We start from the raw sequence: 6,009 nt of genomic DNA, 5'->3' as shown, positions 1-6,009 counted from the left end.
GGGTCTCCTCCCCACTTGCGGAGCGCGAGCGGCCAGGGCGCTCACTGAGCGACTCGCGAGGGTGCGTTTCGCCGTGACTGTGCACTCGGCAGCGGGAGTCCCCGTCCCCGCGCGGGCCCCGGCGCTGCCAGGCAGGGCTCCTGTGTGGGCCGTTGCCCCGCGACCCGTCTCGCCCGCCGCCCAGGGCGGCCCTCAAGCAAGGGCCTTAAAACACGTATTTTTAAATAATGGTCCACACCAGTGTCTGTGAGCCGGAGCCCCTGGTGTCTTCTCTTCCCTATTTTACTCCCTCTCCCCTAATGTGACCTAAGCTGCAGGTTAATTATAATCATTTTATGTTGTCGTCACTGAAACGGACAGCAAGCTTGGGAGTCAGAGACACAAGCGCTACACTTAACTTGTGATGGGACACCTCTCTCAGCCTCACTTTCTTATCTGTGAAACGGGGCGGGAAGACCATGTGTGTAGTAACACCTGTGAACGTCGCTCAGTTCGCTCCCTGGCTCATCTAAACCCCAACGGCAATGGGACAATGATTACTTATTAGCCATTTCATGCTACAGCTGCGGGGAATCCTCAGGTCAGTCCACACGAATCCCGAGATTGCACACTCAATGTCTTTGCATGCCAATAGTAAGATATGTTTGTGTCCCGGCTTCAAAAATACTGCAAAGGCAATTTTTAAAACAAATCTTAGTAAAGAAGGAGTATGCTGCTATAGATTTATGATCATGTGTATGAACTCTGCACACACAGCCCATGTACAAGAAACACCACATCTGTGTTCCTCTGAATTAGGTCAGCAGGTGTCCTGTGGAGGCTGTAGTGAAAGGGCAGCTTCCTCACTCTTTGTCCCCTTCCCTTACTAGCTGGCCAAACAGAACCAAACACTGAGATCTGGAGCAGCTGGCTTGGATCACCAGACGGAAGCCACGCGTAGAAGATGGTGGAGTTAGGAGACAGGGTGACTTAGGCACTTGATGGTTCTGTGACAGGCACAGTGCCTGCTGAGTTTCACATGAGAGGGAAACTGCTAGTTCTGAGTCTGTAAAACAACCAAACGAGCACTGGGATGTTTCTCAACCACAGGGCAGGGTTGCAGTGGCTCCGTTACCACTAAAACCCACGCTCTTCCCTTCCTCTGGCCTAAGGTCATTCCTGGGGTTACACTGTCCTCTCGGCATCTCAGTGTAGCTTCATGATGGGTTCTCACCAATGGGATGGGAGTACAGGTGACACAGGCCACTTCCAGGCCCAGGCTTTTAGGAGCTTCACTGTCTCCCCTCTTGCTGGCTGGACATGGACAGTAACAAAGGAAACAGCAAAGCCAGAGAAGCTTGGGTCCCCCGTTGACCCTGTGTTAACCCATTCTCCCACCGGGTGCCCGTCTGAAGTAGAGAGCAGCGTCTGATCTGCATACCCATGGCCATAGCAGCTTTGTCCACAGTAACTGAGAGATGGGAGCCACCTGAGTGTCCATGGACAGATGAATGCATAGACAAAATGGGATATTGTTTGGCCTTAGAAAGGAAAGGAACTCTGACATGTGCAACAGCACAGAGGAGCCTTGCAGACATTAAGTGACCTGAGCTAGTCAGAAAAGAAACTGTGTGACTCCGCTCCAGGAAGTACTGAGAGTGGAGAAAGTCAGAGATAGGCAGACCTGTGATCACCAGAGGGCCGGTGGGAGGAATGGAGAGGTGTTGGTTAGGGTGCCTCATTTCACTTTTGGTGACGCTGGAAGCACAAAAGGAAAATAATTAAACTGAACTATACAACTAAAGATGGCTAAGCTATGTGCATTTACCACAAATGAAAATGTTTTTAAAATATGAATAGAAACGACTTCTAATGGAGAGATACTTTTCCTGCAGCTGCCCTCCCTGATGCAGACTTTCAGATGTATGCCTAACTGCCAGCCCCACCCCCACCCCCAAACGTCATTGTCCTCTAGATGCAATGATTTGAAGCAGAGACGCTGAGTATGATGGAGTGCTGGGTTTGCATATAGAGAGAACAGCAGAGCTCTCACTGCCTCCCGTGATCCACACCAGCCAGCCAGGGGCCTTCTCCTCTGTGGCCCCACAAGTTTGCATTCCTAGGCAGACACTGGGACAGGGAGGCTCTGGAGCCAACGGTGACCTGTCCCCCACCATGCAGAGGAGGCCACAGCAGAAAATGAGGCTGGGCATGTAGGTGAGGGGTGAGAGGGCATGACCCGTGGCTCAGCCATCCTAGCCAGAAGGCCCTGGTGCCCCAGTTCCACCAGCCGTGCTGAAGCTTACGCTCTCCTTTCCTCAGACGTCTCTCCAGAGTCCCCAGGAGGTCCCCAGGAAGGCCTCTGCTAACTTCATGTGGGTCTCTGCCACTGGTAACTGAAGAGCCCAGTCTCCAGGCACTGCACTTGGGGGCCTGGCTCTTGCTGAGCAGTAAAGCCCCAGTGGCCAGCTCTCTGAGGCGCGGAGCATGCCTCTAGGGCTGCTGCCAGCCCCATGTGAATGTCGTCCCACACCGCCCCACCCGTCAGGAGCAGCTGCAGTTGGCAGATCAGAGGCGGAGGGTCTGCAGCTGTTGAAGTCCCGTTGCTGTGAAGCCCTGTACTCAGAGAAGTGCACAGCCACCCTCTGCAGATCTCCCCGTTGTTAAGTCAGCAAGCACCTCCTGAGTTTTCTCCCTGGCCAGCGACTTCCCTTCTGAGCTACCTGCTCTACTCCCCAAAGTGGGGGCCTCCGCTGCACACTGGCAACTGTGCTGTGGACAGTGCAGTTTCCCAGGCTTCTCCCCACACCACAGAATCCGAATCTGCATTCTAACCTTCACCCTCAGGACTCCTCCTCACACAGAAGTGTGAGGAAGGCTGGCCCTGGTCAACCAAGGATGCCCTCTTTAATCTGAATTCCAGGCAACTATGGTTTTCTAGTATAGACATGTCCCAAACTGGTCCCCAAAAGAAGTGCTTGTCATTTATTTGAAACAGTGTAACTGGATGTCCTACCTTTCATTGAGCCCAGCAGCCCCAGATTGTGACAGCACCTCCCCACCCATTTCCCTAGATCCCACACCTCTTCTGGGCATCCCCAGGCTGGGCATCAGGAGTGTAGAAAAGAGGGAGATGATTCCATCCCTGGCTGTATGGAAATGGAAGCAACACCTGCTACACAGCTGAGCACAATCCCATCTCACGGTTCCCCTCTCTGGGTAGCATGTCACCCAATTTGTGCCCATAACAGAGAAGTGTTTTGAGTGGGGTTCTGTGGCATAAAGTTGCCTCCTGCATGGCAGGATACAGGACATGATACTTGGCAGAGCAACATTCATTCTGCCACCATGAGGATAACCACCTGAAGACAGAGCCCACACCACAGGAAACAGAGTCCAGGAAAGACAGGCCTGTGATGGCAGTTTGTTGTGTCTGGATCAAATCAACTCCTGAAGATATCCCTATCTTGGGGCTGATAAATCCTCCTTCAGTTTGAGCATGTTGGATTTGAGTTTTCTGTCAATTACAGAGGGGCACATCCCACCTAACACAGACAGAAAGCATTGAGAAACCAGCCTCTACTTCAGAGCAAAGCCTGTCCAAGGAAGGGGGCGTGGCCCTTGTCCTTGGAAAGACCCACAGAGCACCCCTAAGCACATACCCACCCTGCTGAGGTGTTTGTCTACAAATAACAGGAGAGATCTGCTGTGCCAGGTGTCCCTGACTCAGTCAGGCTAGGTGAGGACCCATAGCAACCCCCCTAGCAACCACCAATCAGCATGAGACAGGGAAATACCTGGGATGCCAGATGACCCCCCAGTAGTTTATGGTGGTTGATAACATGTTGGGAAACCATGTAGTTTAGCACGTACACCCCTCGTGGCCTAAACCAATCAGTTCAAAGGAATCCCCCTCTTGTACTAACCAATCACCCCTACCCAACTTGTTCCCGCCAGTGAATGTGCTAATCAATGTTAAGAGTTGTTGACTGACTTCCCCGCAGTGTGAAATGATTCGCTGTGTGATGCTGTGACACATAGAGTATCCCCCAAAACCTTTAAATCTCACTGAACAAAGGATCAGGACTCACTCCCTGGGACCGCTGCGTCGGGAACAGTTGTGAGTCCAGGCTCGAGCGTGCAATAAAGACCTTGTTGCTTGCATTGGATTCGGCTCCTGGAGGTCTATTGGGGTCCCACGAATCTGGCATGACACCATCACCATTGCCCTTGCTCCCTGCAGGTGGGAGCAGTGATGGAGACAGGAGCCTGAGGGCCCAGAGCCGCGGGCTACCTTCTCATCGAGTCCTGCCTGACATCAGAGGCCAAGCGGCAACAGTTCTGTGGGCTTCACCTGGTCCCTAGAAGCTCTGTGCTGACAGACACCCAGGACTCTCCAGCATGAGAGTATTTCCAACCCCTCAGTGTTGGATAAGGGAGGTGGGGGTGCAGGTGGCAGAGGGAGACTTATTCAAGACCCAAAGAAGCTGAGTGAGTGGTGGGCTGGGGTCTGAATGCAGCTGGTCGAGCCCCTGCTCTGACCCTGTCCAGCCCTTACCTCCTCCACATCCTCTTCCCCATGTCTGCCTCAAAATAGATTCCTAACACCTCTCTAGCTCAGCCCCCTGCAGCTCCCCCATTGCCCTGGGCTGAAGCCAAGGCTGTTCACCTGAGCCTACAGGACCCCTCATGTCTCAGAACCTCACCCTACACCCACACGCTCACCTGCACTGGAGGCCATACAAGGTGACAGCCATAGAGAACTGGGCATGCCCCTGAGGTGCCACCAACTCTCCACTGCTGGCACCTGCTCCAGCTGCTCCCCAGCACGATGCCCTCTCCCTTCCCCAGGTCGTTCCCACACATCCTTCCTGATTTGTCAAGGTGTGGACCACCTACTTGCACCCACTCCTTCAACACGACCCCATCCCTCCTGCTGTATCCTGCAGCAAGCAGAGCAGAGCCGAGGCTCAGCCCGGGGCCATCTGGATTGGAGAGGGTCAGGCCCAGCTTCCTTTAAGCGCCTGTGGCTCTATTAGAATCACGCGATCCAGGGGTTGGTCGCCCTCTGCAGTCTTCACAAACCTGAAGGATTCCAAGCTCCTACCCAGGAATTCAGTCATCAACCACAAAGACTATAAACACAGGGCCCAGGTCAGAGGAGACAGAAATGCAGGTCCAACAGGTTCAAAGTAAAAAGGGGGTGGGGCAGGGAGACTTCAGTTAGGTGGCCAAAAACAGAAACCACCACCAAAAATCCCTGAACCTGCATGTCTTCAGGCATGCTTAGAGCCAGCACCTCAGTGTCACCAGGGCCTGGTCTTGCACCTCTTCAGGCTCTGCTTGCCAGCTTTGCTTTTGCTCTGGGGACCCTTACAGTGGAAGGACAGCCTCCAGCGGTGGCCAGCCTCTGCTCACCCAGGCAGAAGTCAGCAGGTGAAGCTGGCACCTGATCCCATCTCAGTGCCCCAGCAGATGCCCCTCCTGTCCAACTGGCTCTGATTGGGCCACCTAAGCAAATCACAGAGGGTGGGGTAGACAGTGCTCTGATTGGCAGATCTGGAGTCTCATGTTCACTCCTGGAATTAGTGATGAACCCCAGGGAAGGAAAGATGGGGAAGAGGTGACCGGTGTCTCTCTCCCTGGGAATATCAGGGTGTAGTTAATGAAGACGAGGGAGAGGAAGCTGAGCCAGACCACCGCAGGGCTAGGGGCAAGCAGGGACAGGGTGCTGCCTTTCCTCCTGTAACCCTCATTGATCTCAGACAGAGCAGCCTGGTCCCCAGCGGTTCCATCCTTCATCTCACAAAGCTCCACAGGGGTCTCCGAGGCAGGTGCCAGTATGGAAGACAGGCGCAGATGTGTCTGTGTGCTCTTTAAAAGGATATGCAAAGGCATGATATGCAACTCTTAGGAATGAAATGCATCTGTAACTACGTCTGTTAAGTGAGGTGTAGTTGGCTATCCACTGCACTTCCTGCTCCCCAAAACCCTGACACCCAGGAGAAAAGACTGAACAAAGCAGAACAA

The sequence above is a fragment of the Marmota flaviventris genome, chromosome 18 (genome assembly GCF_047511675.1).
Source record: "Marmota flaviventris isolate mMarFla1 chromosome 18, mMarFla1.hap1, whole genome shotgun sequence".
NCBI classification, from domain to species: Eukaryota; Metazoa; Chordata; class Mammalia; order Rodentia; family Sciuridae; genus Marmota; species Marmota flaviventris.
Note: the sequence above shows the minus strand (reverse complement) of the source record.